Consider the following 18,631-nt stretch of genomic DNA (forward strand, 5'->3'; position numbering starts at 1 on the left):
TCCCCTGCCTGTGGCAGGGGGTCAGGCTAGATGAGCTGTTCAGGTCCCTCCTGACCCTAGCTACTATGAAACTATGAAACTATGCACTGGGGAGGCCCCTTTGTTCCTGTGGGATGCTTTATCCCCCACCAGCATCTCATCATTAATGAGCCACCTGGTACCTTGAGGTATTTTAAAAAAAACATTTAAAGCTGTCTCTATGTCCGAATCATAGAACATTTCCAAATCTCTCCATATTGATTTGGAGGTTTCCAATTTGATTTGGAGAGATTAAAGGGTCTTCTGATTCAATTCAGATTTGGAGATCCGGCCACCGAATCAGGCCAAATCTTGGGCAAATTGAATCGGGGGACCAAAGCTTCACACAGCCCTAGTAAATTCAAAGTCTGGGATTCACACAATACCCAACAGCTGGAAAAAATGCACACAGACCATGTCTAGTGTTCATTAATTCACCATAGTTAAAGCTCATTAAGTTTAGTACCTGTACTGACAGGTACTAAATGTGCTGTAATCGGTGCTACTGCACATTGGCACAAATGAATGGTCTTTTTGTGACACTAATGCGCAGTAGGCTAAATCTGCTAAATCTAAAAATAACTGTGCACGACACACTAGGCACAGTACAGGCTATTACTGTACCATCATTTAGTACTTTCAAAAGGAAGTACTAAATACTGATGCAGTAACAAAGGCTCCATAGAGACACATGTAGACGTGCCCTCTGTGTTGCTCAAAGCAGAGTTTAGAGTTGCTTCATGGTTATTTTTAGCAATTATGGCAAAGCTAGGGTAAACAGATCTAGGAAATGTACATTTTGTTTGTCTTTAGAGAGGCTTCAGGTTTCTTTTAAATGGATGTGATTTCCTTTTTATAACACATTACAGATTGTCTTATTTAAACCTAACATTATAATTACATATTTTCCAAAGATCAGTGTAGTTGTCTCTATCATAAGTATTTCTCCCCCTCCAAATAACAAAATATCTAGGATCTGCATACAAGGAACTTCCTGCAAATTAAGTTGTGACTTATTATTTTGGCTATTCTATGCATAATAGTACCAGTAGTTAAATATTGATCATATATATACTCAGAAGAAATAGTTAAGGTTGAAATTTAACAAATTAATTTTTAAAAATGGTTTTTTTTAAGTGAATGGTTTCAAATTAGGCATTTATTGGTACTTTTAGGCACTAAATTAATAAACTTATTTTAAGTTATTAGATATTTTGCTTTTTTGAGAACCAACCCACCTATTTAGGACCTAATTTTAGAAACCCAGCCCCTCCACTAACTAGGATATTAACTGGAATATTTCACTGAAAAACCCAGAGAAAAAATAGTCAGTATTAACAGGCCAGTTTACAGAGAAAAAATAGCAACTGGAATTGTAAATTGTTACTTCACAAAGACGTCCCTTCCATTAAAAAGCCGAGAGATATTCTCCAGTTTTTTGTTTATTCCATGCATAATATCAAGCTGCAACAAAGTAAATTTAAAAAAAAAATCACACATACCATGTAGAAGTCTGGTGCAAATCCCTGAAACAAAAGTGGTGATTGTCACTCAGCTCTCTGCAAAGCATCTCCACCCACCCCTCATAGTCTTCAGCAAATAGAACGTCAATATTGCAATTATATGCATATTGTTGCCACGTATAATACAGAGCAGAATTACCTATCTTATTCTGAGATGTCCGAAGATTTCTTTTTTGTTTTTTGTGGGTTTTTTAAAAGTATTAACAACTATCATTTTCGTTGTAACCCAATAATGCAGCCTATGGGGACGTTCCAAAGGTACCTTATGTCTTTGATGAAAGACAATGTAAATTCAGAAGCACATTGTCCACCATATGTACATTGCTCTTCTACTTTTCATTTTCCTGTAACAATATGGCTCATGTGTATTCAGGAGACTTCAAAAGTGCAGCCAAAAAGACTGAGGCTCAGAATGGTCCTTTTTTATGCCTTTGATGTACAAAGCAAATCAGCCTGAACTCATCAGAGACTGGTGATGACGGAGGCTGGGCAAATCTTAGAATGATCAAAGCATTCAAAGTCACTGACATTTGCAAAGAAATTAATGATTCCTCTGCAAAGGTTTTAACCATCCTATAAACACGATAAATGTAGGAATCTTTAGATGGATTCTGCCATTAACTAAAGCACATTACCCAAAATAATCACAATAGTAGCTAATTTATTAGTGAACAATATTCACCACATTCATTTAAATCCCACCAAACAGACTATATAAAAGCATTTTTTGAACCTTGATAGTACTTTTTTAAACTGAGAAATTAGGCATTGAAAAATATTACTGTGTTTGGCATATCGTACAACTACAAAGGATCATTATCCAATCTAAGAGATATAGAATTATTACAGATTTATCAATTGTTTCTACTGATACAAAAGATCCACTGCTGGCATAAGATGTGTGGCTCACAAGAATTGCTGTAATGAAGTTAAATCCCTTAACTTATCTTTAATAATTCTAGTGACAGTTACTACTTTTAGCAGAACTTCTAAAATACACTTATCTTTGGTTTGATTGGCAGTTAAAGGGCCAGATTGTAAATTCAGGGTTGGCATTTTCTCTACAGAGCAGATTTCTCAATGTTGTTAAATATATTGAGATCATATTCATGCTGGAAGAAGAGATAAACCAACCAACAGATAGCTGACAACGCAGTATTTCTTTGCCTTTATATTTTACTGCTTTAAATGATATCTGCATGGCTTCTTAAGCTTACTGAATTCATTAGATCATTTGTTTTTTGAAAGATATTCTGATTTCACTACTGTAACACCAAGACATTCTTATGCCACAATAAATAAATAAAGGAAAGTTACAGATTTCATTCAAATGAAACATGACTCTAGACTCATTGTCAAGAGAAGGTATAATTGATTAAGTCTTCAGCCACCCCAAAAGAAGTTGACCCCACTTACAATGATAGAACATTGTATTTCTCATTTGTACATATGCTACTAGGCTAAGGACATTAGAAGTTAAATTAAGTTGTGTTCTCTGATGCGCCAACAGACTTGGTGGCCTATGGTCCCTATAGAGAAAAGGCTGGGTTTAGTCGGTGCACTACATTTATGCACTAATTTATAGGAGGTAAACATGCAAAGCAGTGCCTGCAGATTGAGCCACATGACTCCCATTAATTATTTAAATGAGTATGTAAGACCATTTCCAGGAAATTTCTTATCAACATTTTCAGCCAAAATCCCATTTGAACACATTGAGTCTATATGTCTAGATGTTTCCTTCAGTCTTTTGTTTGAATTATTACACATGGGTACGTCTACAGGAGACACTACTGTGCAGTTGTTACTGCACATTTATTTAGTACTTGTGTTAGCAAGCACTAAATAAATATCCAGTAACCACAGTTACTGTGCAGTAGTGTTGGTGAATATCTTTTAGGTGACACTACTGCACAGTAACCTAATAATACCGTGCCGTAGTATTTTAGCACTGTTCGTGCAGTGATGAACTCCTGCACGGTATTTTGCAGCTACCTCAGCGTCAGAGTCTCATGTAGACACAAGTATCACTGTGTTTTATATATGTGTAACAGGCTTACCTTTCAGAGCTTAGGTTGAGTCCCAGGATTGAGATCCTGCTGTTTTGATTGGTGGAGCCCATCCACCAATCAGGAGGCAGCAGGAGAAATAAAGTCACATCCCTTTCCTGAGGGGAGGGGGAGAAGAGCTCTCCTAGACCTGATAGAAGACTGTAAACTGTCAGGTCCAGAAGACTTCAGGGGCGGAGCCCTGGAGCGTATAAAAGGAGCTGCGTGCCCAGCATGCAGGGCAGATACGGTGAGAGACTCAAGAAGAGTGGAGCCAAGAAAATCTAGGGAGCCAGAAGACTGCGGGGGCGGAGCCCTGGAGCGTATAAAAGGAGCTGCGTGCCCAGCATGCAGGGCAGATACGGTGAGAGACTCAAGAAGAGTGGAGCCAAGAAAATCTAGGGAGCTCTCCCCCAAAGGGCAATAGGCCCAAGGCTCCTGAAGCTGCCACTGGAGGAGCAGCCTTGGGAGCAGTGTGAGACTCCTTGTGCTGTTGATGGCGCAAAGGGACAGTGCATGGAGACCCAGCCCTGGGAGCAGTGTGAGACTGCTCGGGCCCATCGCAGTGCAGGATTCGGTGCATGGAGCCCAGGCTTTAGAGCTGCAAGCAGTGGCTCGAGCCTGCAACCCTGGCAGAGCCAGCTGGCCACACAGTGTGTGGGGCAAAGGCCTTGGGGCTGCAGTGAGGCGGATCAAGCCCCATCTCCTGGCAAGTGGCCAGGTCCTATGATGCACAGGGAGGTTCATGAGCCCAAGCCTTGGGAGTCAGAGAGCAGCGGAGGCTGCTTGGGTTAGTCACCCGGTGTGAGGACAGCTGGCTGAAGCCTGAAGGGCCTGGCCTGTGCTAAGAGAGCCCTCAGTGCCAAGCCAGGGCACAAGGAAATGGTAGTGCTGCAGCATGAGGGTCAGCACTCAGGAGCCAGCAGCAGTGCTGCAGCTGAGCCCTCGGTGCCCAGAGTGGGGCACAGGGTAGAGAGGAGCCCAGCGGTGCAGGAGAGGCCTGGAGGGGCGCTCCAGCAGAGGAGACCCCATTGAGATACATCCTTGGATCCCACAGGGGAGAGACACTTGGGGAGGGAAAGCCCAGAGAAGGGGCTGGGTGAGCAGCCCCCTGCCTAGTCATGGCCCTAAGGGGAGGGGCTCCTGGTGCTTCCTGAAGATCCCCCAAGGGACCCCATTGGAAGAAAGACTATCTCTTGCCATGGGTCAGGGGCTGTATTAAGGAATAGATATTATTAAGATTATTCATGTTTGTGCCTTATATTTTGTAATTGAAATGTTGTATTGTGATGTTGTAAATAGTGTTATTTAGGGTTTGACCTTGGTTATTGGTTAGTGTTCTCTGTGTAAATATATGTACATGATTTTTATTTTTATGTTTATGTATATTATAACTTAATAAATTGTATATAGTTAAGAACCTTGGGCTTGGGCTAACTCTATAGAGGAAAGAGGGATCTGCTTGAAATTCTGGCATCCCTCTCACAGCACCCCCTCCTGCCTGCCCATCCCATTCAGTTGAGAATAGGGCACACCCTTGGGTGTACCCAGTTTACATGTGTTTACATTCCAAAAAGGATTCTTTGTATGTCCAGGACAACAGTGTCCAGTGGGTGTATCTACATGTGTGCTTTAATCTGCATTAGCCTATTTTAATGAGCATTAAAGCATCACTAAAAAACACGCTATTTAATAAATGCACATTAAAATAGGCTAATGCGCATTAAGCATTACTTAAAAACTGGGCATTTATACACATACCTTTTCGTCCCGCAACGTGCTGGAGATCTGCTGCTCCGCATGTAAGCTGAGTGCACTGTGCTGCACTGCGTGCAGTTGTATAAGCAGTGAAATGCATGTCAGCATGCAGAAAATGGTGGCAGTGTGCTTTTGAACTAAAGCATCATCTATGTGTTTTAGTTCAAAAGCACACTACTGCCATTTTCTTAGTGGTGATGTGCATTTCATTGCTTATACAACTGTAAGCGATGCAGCACCAGGCGCTTTTCGCAGCGCCTGACATTGTGGCATTTGCATGTGTAAAAATGTGCTCTTTAGTTAATGCTCATTAAGGCAGACTAAGGTGCATTTTCCTAGTACCTCACAATGGAAAGTGCCTATACACAAGCACAGAGGCTGCTCTGACATGCTGGAATTTCAGTGCATCAGAGGAGATTTGATGAATTGAGTCTGCTGGAGTGTTGCAATTGCTGCGCTTCAGCTGCCTCCTGCACCTTGTGCATCAGCATCCCCACACTTAAAAATGACAACAGGGGCACTTGAATAACAGTTTATCAAATGAGCTTTACTTCAAGCATGCCCACTGCCATTTTTAAGTGCAAAGATGCTGATACAGGAGACACAGCAGCACTTTAATTAGAGCAGTTCTCAGAGCACTTGTAAAAGTGCTCAGAGGTACTAGATTTAATGTGCATTATCTAAATTGCGTTAGTGCTCATGTAGATGTGCCCTGTGAGATGGTACATGGGCATATCAACTGAAGCAGCCTGATGAGCAAGCAGTGTCCCCGGCATGATGATATTCATTTTCTGTAGGGGCTTTATTTAATAGATATCCTGACATTTTCTTACCCAAGGAACATAAAAAGGCATGCAGCACACAGGGCTGGGGCTAGAGTGTCCAGAAACCTGTAGGCTAGATCATATGACTCCATGAGGTGGGTCTGGCAAGGGGGCCATATGTTTGATACTCATGTGTTACAGAAACCCATTGTTGGAAAGCTGTACATCAGTTAAGCTATAAATTGCAGAACTAGTAGTTCTAGTTCACAACTAGTTATAGAAAAGAAATGTATTAGGGAAATCTGGGGGAAGATTTCAAGGTTTGTATAAAGGAAAGAAAAATGATTCTCTACTCTTGTATTCATGATTACACATAGTTAAGTATAGATCAGAAGGATGCTAACTCATTGAGATTTAACTGAGAAGTATGCTTTGGAGAAGGAATGTTGTGGTTTAATGGATTGAGCATAGGGCTTGAAGGACCCAGAATATAGGTTCTTGTCTTCTCCGCTGCATATTTGATGTATGAGATTGGGTAGTTCACTCATCCTCTAGGTAATCAAGATGCAGTCTGTAAAATGGAAGCAGGTATGCTTAGCCTTCTGTACAAACGAGTTGAAAGAAATATTTATAAATATGTGCAGAACATGATTTTAACTGAGAATTAGAATTACATTTGTACTACTCCACTCATTGTCACTGTGTGTTAAAATTTAAGTTCCTAATTTAGTAGGCTGGTTTTCAGGCGTAGCACACATACAGTTCTCATACAGGCCAGTTTGAGCTGTGGTGCTATGCATTTATATGTATGTCATTAACTTAGGTGCCTGATTTTACATACCTGCATTTAAACATATTAATGACTCCCTCTGTGCTGAGCTTTAACTTAATGCTGTGAGGGTTATATTTTTTGTCACATGGATTTTGTGAGGTTTAAATGTTCATTAACTACTTTTAAGATAAATCACTTAATACGGTAACTTTAATTAAGGATGGTTGAACCTCAAAAGTGGGAGTAAGTAAACTGAGGTATAAAGAGGTTGTGTGACTTGCCCAGGATTGAGAACATTGTTCATGAGCCTTGGCTGCCAGGGGAAGAGGTACTAAACTGACAGCACATAGGCTTTCTGAGGAGTTCATAGAGCTGTAAATTCCTCCTTATTCTTCAGCCTGGTAGAGCTAAGTATAATTTAGTAGATTGCTAATCTGCTCTGTGTATTAAAGGAGCAACAGCCTTCATCTCCAGGTGTAGGTCTTCTTTGCTTCTCTTTGCAAGGAAATGGGGAGGAGATGTTGCCCAATGCTATTCTGATTCAAGTTCCAGTAAGTACACTGTCTGCATAAGTGAATGTAGGTTAAACAAATGGAATCTTCCATTTCAGTAGTCACAGATACAATAATGAAGCATTGGCCCAGTTCTTCTACTGTAAATGCAATGACTTACCTGAAGACCTCTAGGAAGGTCTGTAGTACAAAACAAATTGCTGGTTTGGGCCGGGGTTGCGGGGAGAGGGGATGTAATATAAAATAATGAAAAAACTCTCATTCTTCCCTTCCCTTGCATGACCCCTAGATCACACTAAAGAGAGTATATTTTAGTCATACCACACTGTTCTTTTAAGGTGCTATATCTTCAATTTCTAGCTGCATTTTATTTTATTTTGTATGTTGCTTTACGGCCTGCCAATATGGTCATCCTTATTGTGTGCATCAGTTAAATTCTGTAAATATATATTGATATGCATTTGTATATATTTATTATTATTGGATTGCATTTTGGATTGTTTAAATTCACCAAAAATTAATTAAAAGATTTATTAGGGGACCAAATACTGATTACGTTAAGCTTAGCTCCGAACTATCATTAGAGAAACTTAAAAAATAAATATCTAGTCCCTTTCTCATGTAATTGTGGACAGTATCTCTATTTTTATTTATGGACGATACTTAAAGAACTGGTTAGTTGTTAGCTTCAAATGGATTTCATATAAAAGTAACAGGCTAAGCCAGTAAAAGCAGAAAAATGAGTAGATAGCAACTCTGGTATGGGATGGAGATAAATAAAGATCTAAAATGAGGTATGTCCCATATAACAAGGTCATTTGCGAGGTAGATGGTGTGTGCACTTTGTGTCAATGAATAATGCATTCTGGTAAGTATCAAGGTATTCATGATGCATGAGTTCTTTGTATATATTATCAGGAGATCCGTTTTACACGGAAGATGAGACAAATACTTCAGGTACCTTAATTTATTTTAAATGGTTAGTTAGGAAAAGTGTGTGTGTATCTACTTGAATTTGGTTATCTTTTTCAATCCTGATGGGGTGGTGGTCCTAAATGACCTTCGCACATATACAGTATGGACTTTCATTCAGTTCCTGTTCACTGCAAGTTGTTTGGCTCCACAAATGAGCTCAATTTAATGCCTGTTAGGAAGAACATGTCCTGCCACCATGGAAAAACTAACAATTCATCTTTCCTACTGCTCTTTGTGTGAAAAACTACATGGAAATTGACATGTTTTCTCCCCAAAAGCAAAGAAAAGGGACATTGTAATGAATGAAACTCTAATGAAATTCTGTTTAGTTTTAGTTCTTAAACAAAATGTAAACTAGCCAAATCAGTTAGAAAGAAAGCACTAATTGTATCAATGTGATTTGCCCTGAGAGACTGCTACAATGTAAATATTTATCAGAGCTCAATGAAGTGATTGGGTTTTTGACATTCAGGTAAAAGCCTTTACTGATTTCTCTCTCCCCCCACCCCTGTCCCTCCCCCCTCCAGCTTAAAGCAAATAATAGAAATTCAGGATCTCCTGGTAACAAAAATCAACTACTTGGCAATGTTGTTTCTTGCAGTGATAACAGTCTTATAGGCACTTTTGCCCTGTTGCTCCATATGAGGGTTTGCTCTCTTCTTGCCGTTGCTCTTCTTAAGGCACTTCTGGAACAAATGTTTTGTTCCTGGATTGTTGACAAAACATATAACAGAAGAGAGGGGGAAAGTCTGAGGCTCTGCGTGGATGTACGAGGCTTAGGGATTTGTAAAATAATCTTAGAATTGGGCAAAGGTACATAGCTCATTTATTTCCCACCAGAAAATCACTTCTCTCTTCTTAGTAAGGATAAAGCTTCCTTGTTTGAAAATTCTTTTCCAATCCAGTGACTTTTCCTTCAGAACACTTTCTTTTCCAGCCTTGATCAAAGCTATCCATGGCTCAGTAGTTTGAGCAAATCCAGGACAGTACATAATTCCATTGGAAAATGTTGCTTATAGTGCAAATTATCTAATAGGTTTGGCAGAGGTACTAACATGTATTCTCCTCCTCCACCGCCACTTATACATTGTTTATATTTTCCACATCTCCAATATTTAGACCCAAAGTGATAGCTATAAAATGGTATTTAGATGTTTGCTGTTGGGAATTGGCTTATAGGTATTATATGTATAGATTTGAACAATAGTCCAGGGTGGCATCAAAGGTTAATTAATTTCCAAAGGCCTAGTCACACAGTTCCCACAGCCTTTAAGGCAGGCAGGGTGTCTAACATAGCAAGGCCAATGGACATGCACATAGCGTGGGAAATTGTGGGCATGTACTTCACTATTCCATAACATGAGATAAGGTAGCACTAGCTCACAAGGCCCCAAAGTAGGGGTCTGAGAGTTCCAGTTTTGGGCAACAGACCAAATTAGGATGTGTGCATGTGATGCGCTTGTGAAACAAAGCGATATGCAGACGGGACAAAACGTGGACAGTATGACAGCCATAGAGAGATCAATCAGTGATAGCCATTGATGAAGATTCATCAGAAGGGGAAGAGAATACAAAAGCAGAGACTTTAGAGCAGCAAATGGTCCCCCATCCCTAAAAAGAGCTCCCTGACAAAGGGGCCCTGAAAGGGACCCCCAAAAGGGGTCCCTGAGAGGGGAATCTGAGGCAATATGGACAGAAGGGTCCCCGAGAGGGGAACCCAAGGTATACAGGCAGAGGGCATACCACCAGCCCATCTCATCTACCCCACTGAGGGGGTTGGCCTCAGACTCCAACCTCCAGGCTGCTAACATCTGACATTCAAGACAGAACCTCAGAGTGAAGATCGCATCATGGCCAGACATTCCTTGACTTTGATGACAGCCCTAGGACTGATAGCTATATAATTGCTTGTATTATTATTTTCTGCTATAACTGTGCATCAATACATTTGCCTATTATTGAATGGAAAGGTTGTAGTCAGTCTGATGGTTTTGGATCCCCACAGAACAAGGCATCTGGGTCATAAATCCAGTGCCACCAGAAGGTAGACCAAGAGGACATACTGGAAATCAACTCTAGTCCTTATGTGAAACAGTATTATGTTGGATGGGGTCTAACCAAGTCTACTCACTTTTGTCTAGTATTCATTTCTGTCCCTTATAGCATAAAATAGCTTTTGCCCATTGATGTTGTGCTAGAGACTTGATAAATAACTCATTCAAGACATCTTTGTGGCCCCAGTTAAAGCCAATGGGATTCTTGGGTGCATGAAAAAAGATAGGAGGTAACAGAGCATGATATGATGTGCCAAACAAAACATGTTCCTGTTTAGAGGCTGTGTTCTTTCATTTTATGAAAGACACTAAAATTTTCATAAATGAACAGTAGGGATGAAGGCATGGGAAGTAATAAAATAAGTGATTCAAAAACATGTTTTTTGTTTTTAGTTGAGAAAAGGAAATGAACTATGTGGGGACCTGACTAAACTGTTAAATTTTAGGTGGGGGAGGGGCTGTCATAATAAGCTCTCCCTTCTGGATGCTTTTCAGGCTGCTGCTTTTGGTCTTCTAAGCTTTGATATCTGAAGTAAGGTATGACACATTTTTGGGATATAGATCCTCTGTCTATCAGCCCCTTGGAAGGCTGAGACTGTGCATTCCAACTGCCTACCTTGAGATAAGTGCCAGCTCCCTCATTGCTTCCAGTTGCTTAAGCAGAGGGACCTTTTTGCCCATTCTGATTTACCATTTGCATCCAATATCTATATGTTAGCAGCTTGTCATGCTTCAGGGCATATGTTGAACATAATAAAAGCCAGGAAGGCATTTTTCTCCTTCCATATAATTACATAATTGGCTTAGTGCACTGGTTGAAGTGTATCACCTTTAAGTGACAGGATACTCACTGAACTGGGGATTTGAAGGGATATCTTGGCTTTCATGGTTATGTGTGTGCTTTCTCTTCCCATATGAAAACAGAGTCCTGCATCTCTGATTTCTTGTGTTGATACATTAGTGATATATCTGTTCTCCAATTGTAGGAGCCAATATGTCGAATTGAAAGTCTATAGTTTCCATCCCTATTTTGTTTGTGAAACTCTTGGCAGATTTTCTCCCACCTCTGGCTTCTTTTTGAGCAGCATAATCTTATCTCACTGGAGGCAACAAAAGCTCTAAAATCTGTCCTGCTCTACTGCTCTGGAAAACACAGCACTTGCTCACCTGCCAATCAGCAGTGAGCATGAAGAGTAAAATAACACAAAATACAACAAGATGCAGACTGTATATTCTCCTGTGCAATCCTGAATACACAATATAAAAGATCCACTGCAGATATAATCATCTCAGAAACACCTTCTTACAATAACACTCTTAAAACAGCATTGCAGATGAAAACTCTTTATATATGCACTAAAATGATGCCAAGGGATATCACTGTCTGTGGACACACTCGTCCAAGAATTCTGTATTATGGAAAAGTAGGTCTGGGTAGCAGTCGAGGACCTCAGGTTTTCAACAACATCAGGTAATGATGAAGTCCCATTTGTCAACTTAGGCAAGATTATTAGGCTGCAACCTGATGATCATGGCTGTGCAGTGCTGCATACTGCACATTCAGGTGTTCTCCATGCTGCAAGGTAGCAGTGCAGGGGCATTTTCTGACCCCCAGACATCCCGGGTTAAAAAAAAAAAAACACACACAAAAAAAACCGGGACAGCACATATGGAGACAGCACATGCCACCCAAAATGAGAGCCTGGCCAGCTAGAGCCAAGCTCCAGCTGCCAGCCAGGCTACAAGAGGCAAGATCACCACTGCTGCAGCCCCAGGAGGCCTCCAGGACTCTAAGTAAAGCTGCTGGGGCCAGCTTAGTACTACGGACCCCAGCCTTCCCTACCCTACCCTACCCAGGGTAACCTGCAGCGAGCCAGAGGGTGTGTGGCACAGGCAATCCCTGAGGACAAACAGAAGTGGCAAAAGGTGTTCCACTGTTTCTTGTCCTTGGGGAAACAAATGTGCAAGCTCATGTGGATGCAGCTGTAAGGTGCATTCAAATGACCATGCAGGTGTGCTTTGCAGTGCCTCAAAGGCTTTTGAGGTGCTGCCAAATGCACATGATGCATATGAAAGTGTTCTCTGTGCTGCAGCACAAAGGCAAAATTAGATACCAGGTATCTAAAAAATGAAGCAAAAAAAAGTAGGGTGGCCAATGTCACTGCAGTGTGTGCCTCCTGAAACCATAGCCTGGCTGGCCAGAGTCATGCTTCAGCTGGCAGTCAGGCTCCGCATGCCCATGCCCAGATCATCACTGCTGCAGCCCTAGGCAGCCTCAGGACCCCAGGTAAGGTAGCTGAGGCCAGGCCAAGTGCTGGCTCCAGCCTCCCCTACCCCACCCATGACAATTTGCCATGTGCCAGAGCAGGCATGCAGAGGCATGCCTGGGGACAAGTAGAAGTGGCACAAATATGTGCTGCTGCTACTTGTCCCTGGTGGGAAAACTCATGTTCCTGCTAGGGGGGTGGTCCATTATGTGTTCAAGTAGAGGCTGTTTTTTTTTCCCTGAACAAGTTAGAAGTGTAAATAAACCAGCTATGCCATTAGATAGTCTCTCATTAAATAGCCTTCTTAGTACCCATCTGAATAAAGGAATGACACTGAAGCATATAAGAATTTTTTTTATTCACGTTTTGTTTTACCTTTTAGAACTTCCCAGGTCTGCCTCTGGGTTACACTGTGTATGCAATATCCATTAATTTAACTTAAATCTTGCTTAGTTTTACATACAATGTACAAAGGACCACATTATATATGCAGCTTTGTTGCCTAATTAGTTTTTTATATACAACCTTGCTGCTTCCAGCAGCAACCCAGAAACTCCTTAACCTTTTTGAACTGCAGTTACTCTTTAAGGAGCTTTCTGGTATCCTCTAGCCAGTTATGGCCTAGTAGTGCCTTCCTACTTTGGACTCTGACAAACAGCTAAACTGTCTTGCATCTGTATAGATTCATCCTGGCTGGTATCTGGAAAAAAAACCCAAACAAATAAACTATCAAATATGAAAGGAAGAGGAACACTTAATTCAATCACTGCTATGTTGTGTGTGAAGGAGGGGCTATAAACAGATTCCTACCCTCCCCTTTGTCCCGCTTCCCCTCCCACCCCCATATTTTCTTTGGGGGAAGAAAAGAGAAAGGGAAGGCAAAGGCACTTTTGAAATAGTCCTAGTATCTGCTATATATTGCGAGTATATGGAAAGGATGTTTTAACTATAAAAGAGGTTAACCAAACAGTTTAAATGCCAAGTGTAACCTGATATGAAAATGTTTTCCTTTGGGACAGTTCTATGTTAATGCTGTAATCTAAACAGAGAAAGCATATGGCTACTATACAGTTTCCAGCAGACCTATCAATACTGGTGGATCATTTAAAAATATTTTATCTTGAAACATGCATATACTATACTTTTATGGAGCAGAATCAAACTACCCTTGTCTTTTCAGACTGGCAGACAGGTCCTGGCATTAGGGTTCTAGCGTGTTAGTTAGAAGATAAGGGTTCTATTAATCTGTAGCATGATGTTGAGGTAGGTGCTTAAAACAATTTCCCCATCTCTAATGCAGGAATAAGGACCTCTGGAGGGATAAGTATGAAAAGTGCTGGGTAGGTCTGTTTTTATTTGTTCTTTTCTGTAGTAGAAATTCTTTCCCAAGAGCTGTGATGACCTTGAAGATGTGAGTTAATCAACAGGTTAATTAAAAAATTTACATATGGTAAGAAGGGAGAGTGACTAGTGCAGGAGATACAAGGCGGTCAGTGTTGGCAATGAAAAATATATTGGAAAGACATTTGATATTCAAGGTTCTGAAACAATAGTTAAACGAATTAAAATATTTCTTCAAAATAGAGGTGATTAATCTAAGTGATATGTAGCTGAAAACAGGATATGGGAACTTTGATACATGACATGGCTAGCTTTTCCATTTCACAATATAAATTATATGGTTTAGGAATAGTGCATCTTTCAGTTGTGTGGGATGTAATACTAGATGACCCTAGAAGTTCCTTCCAAATCTATGAGTCTATAACCTATCTTGTTAAGTGCAAGTATGAGAGAAGTCCCTAGATTGGAAAGGATCATGGGGAATGAAGAGTGATTGGTTATTTGATACATAGCTTTGGAAAGCATAACCTGATATATGTTTTAAAGAGACCTTGAATTTATCTTCTTTTTTTTTTCTTCAGTCTTAATCTGCTTGGCATAAAAATGTTGAGGCCTTTCTATAGTTTGTTTCATAAAGCAAAAAGCTAAAAAATGAGTTCAGTTGGCCAAGATGTGCCCATCATATCCTCAGCTATTTCAACATTATGTCTCAAATTCTTAAGGGTATCTTAAGTCAGTCAAGTCCCATTGCTTGTAAAAGGAGTTAAATGCCTATGTACCTTTAAAGACCTGAACATAACTTTGAATAATAAAATTAAAGAATGCAAATCAAATATTGTGTAATATGTTGTTATGCAACATACTTCTTTATTGCCAAGGAGTTAGGTTTTTTCCAGCTCCTTACATCTTCACATGAACTTTTCACTTGACTAAATAACAGGTCTGTCAAATGATGATGTTTTCATTGCTTTCTTCACTCACTTTCAGATTATTTCTTGGCTTCTTCATTCCCACTTGTCATTCATTTGTCTTGAAACATAGTTAAAAATGCTTTCCCTATTTCCTTGGTGACCTTTCTGTAAACATTCTCTGCATTTCTAACATACCCCCATGCACATGCCAACTATAGTTTTCCTTTGTGTGGTTTCCATGAAGTTAAAAGCAAGTGACAAAAGTATTGGTCTCCAAAGATTTGTTTCTAATCACTTCCTAGAAGCCCATGGGTTTTATTTTTACCATGTAAATCTAATAATACTTTGTGAAGTCTTCTTCACATTATTGTGGCTAGTCCTCTGCTTGCAAAATGTCATAACCACTGATAACGTGGTTGAGTGAGCCATTTTCACTATTTTGTGAATTAGGAAGTGCTAGTGGTATGAAATACATGCAATCCACTTGTGCTGGAACCATGCCGGCCACTCTACTACGTGAAGCAAATGTGAAGGCATTTGGCACAATCCAAAAGGAGTGGCCTTCATAGTTATTTTTTCCCAAGACTCTAGGCTTCCATCATCTCCTTTCACTTGAAGATTCTCCTGTCTTTTTCTTACTGAATCAACTTTTATATGTGGTGTTAGTGATCATGAAAAAATGCATGTAAAGATATGACACAACCACATGAAACATGGGCTAGTTTTAAGCCATGTTTCATGTGATTCCCACAGCTACAAAATATCCAGTTCCTCACAATCCAATTCCATTGCAACCAAAAAAGAAAAGGAATTCCACTCATCACTACACATGTATAGCAGGCTATCAGATTCTCATGAAAACCTAAGGTAATTTAGGGTGCAAATGGTGAGGCAAGTTCATTGGCTAGAAAGGAGTAATGGGAGTTGACATTCTCTTAGGGGTTGGTAACTCAACAGATTTAATTCTCCAAACAAACCTGCAAGGTGCCCCTCACTAAACACCTCACAAATAGAAGAATTCTGAAGCTTTCACATAACTAATTTAGGCCAGGTTAGATATAAAGTGTAACGAGATATAATGCTTGTGTCCTTTCAGATATTCCTCTTACTTGTCATTTCACTTGCAGTTTAGACAGCTGACTTTTGATTATCATACAGTCCTGATGTCACCCATTTATAAGGACTGCACAGAGTAGTATCTCCTATGTTTGTGTATAAAAATCAGCATCTATAGTATGTTAGCAGGATGTTTAAAATCACTGTTTTGCTTTAAGGTAAGAAACAATATAGAAGTTAGTGTTAGAGGTGCACCGATACATCGGTCTGGTATCAGGTTGTTACCCATATAAAGAAAACTGGCTGTATCAGATATTAGTACGATGGGGCAGATAATTTGTCCAATAAATGCCCGTGCTGCGCACAGCTGCAGTACAGCACCCAGGCAGTGAGGAGCAGAGCTGGCAACATGGAGTGCTGCCTCCAGCTGGTAAGTCTGGTGTGGTGGAAGGAGAGCGGGGAGGGAGGGGGTATGGGGAGGCAGATCGATGCCCCCTGTGGTGAGGGAGAGGGCAAGGGCAGGCACTGCCTAGGTGGAGTGGGGGGAGCAGAGCCACAACTTAATGGGGGGGCGGCTCCTGCTGCTTGCACCCTGGGAGGGCATGGGGGGGGCCACTTGCCCCCCCCCAAGAGCTGTGGCTTTGCTCCCCTGCCCCACCTGGGCAGTGCCTTCCCCTGCTCCTGCCCCCTCTCTCACCATGGGGGGGATGTTGATCTGCCCCCTCATGCCTCTTCCCTCCCCTTCCACCACACCGGATTTACCAGCTGGAGGTAGCTGTATTGGAAATTGGATTGGTATAGGGCAATATGCCTCCTCAAATGTCAGCTATTGGTATCGGCTCCAAAAATCTCTATCGGTGCACCCCTATTTACTATATATTTCCATAAACTAATCATACTTTTAACTCCTTCCCAATCATAGCTAATAATCTGAGCTCATGATTAGTTTAACAAGTTATTCTATTGTTGGAGTGAGTCTGGTTTCTCAGGCCCTGGGCTATACTGAATGACATCCAAAATGATACATCAAGTTCATGCTACATGATACTTCAGCTCAACTTACAGTGTGATCTATGGAGTGGGATGCATGTGGCAATTACACTGGGAGCTATTCATCCATCTTTTCAAGCAGTTGTAGCAAACTGTGATAATAGCTAAATATAGGAGAGAGTCAATGAGGACATTATTGAAGATGGAATGAATAAGCCCTGGGCCTTTGTCTAGACCTCATGGGACTGTTTTCAACTTGTGGGGGCATAGTGCATTTCAGTATGTCACAGATTAAAAACAATAATCTTCTATATGATGCCTCAGATGCTTGCTGAAAGGTCATGATACAGATAGAACCCAAACCACTGTGGCTTTCAAGTAGTGCTGATAAGTCAAGGAACTCACATAACTGTGTTCATCACCTATGTATTGTATGTGGAAATGATAGAAATCAATTTAAAAATGAACTGGGATCAATTATTTTCCCCTTCTCATCAGGTAGATTGTCAGCTAAAATGCAAGTGATCTTATTTTATTTAAATTTACAACCATCCAGCTGTTTAGTGCAGAAAAAAACTAGCAAACACTTTAGTGCTATAGGCTTTTTGTCATCCTCTGGGAGAACTGTTAAACAGAAAAATATAATTTCATGACTGAATTTAGAGTTCAGTTCCGTGAGTATTGGCAAAGAACTTATATCAGCAAAAAATCTGATTGTTAAGGTTTTTTGAAATGCTTAATTTTTATTTGTCCTGAATGATTTGAGATATTTAAAGGTATACACTACACAAAACTACTAGCCTAATATTTTTAGTAAAATGTTATTGATTGAAATATTTGTATTATAGTTTTGTGGAGATTGCCTAAAATGAAATAAGCAATATGCTGTTATTGTTAAGCATAGAAGCTCATTTTGGAGGAATAATACATTAATTGCTTTTGCATCTTCTATGTTAAAAGTATTTTAAAGGAATACATTGGTAGAATATAACCATGCATTATTTTTATTCTAATCATGCTGTAACTTCAACTCCAGTTATGGAGAGCATCTGATAAAGTGAGCTCAGGCTCACAAAAGCTTATGCATCTTTGATAAACAATAGGTACAGACATTTGGGGAGGTGAGATTGTGTTAATAATGTCTACCCAATATAATTTACTTTACCCAGGTACAGACCTTAAACATATGGGGCATTTTTATAATGCAAGTGCCACAGCACTGTGATGCTTGCAATTGTATAAGCTGAGAAATGGCAGCGGTGCGCTTTTGAACTAAACACATAGAAGATGCTTTAGTTAAAAAATGCATTGCCACCTTTTCCTGTGCGCTAGTGTGCATTTCACCACTTATACAACTGCATGCAATGCAGCACAGCATGCATCAGAGCTTGTACGTGGAGCAGACTCAATTAACTGACTGTGCTCCAAAGTGGCAGATCTCTGGCGCATCGTGTGACCAAAAAGTATTTGTATAAATGCCCGTGGTGCCTTACAGATGTTTGGGGCCCTGCTTTAACTCGTAGTGCTTTACATAAAACACCATGAATTAAAGCTTTCCCTCATGACCCAACAGATGTTCACCTACCTGCACTGGCCCTGGCCAGCAGCAAGGAGTGCCCCAGTAGCATTGGAGGAGGCTGCT

Source organism: Alligator sinensis, unplaced genomic scaffold (assembly GCF_000455745.1).
Source record: "Alligator sinensis unplaced genomic scaffold, ASM45574v1 scaffold7_1, whole genome shotgun sequence".
NCBI classification, from domain to species: domain Eukaryota; kingdom Metazoa; phylum Chordata; order Crocodylia; family Alligatoridae; genus Alligator; species Alligator sinensis.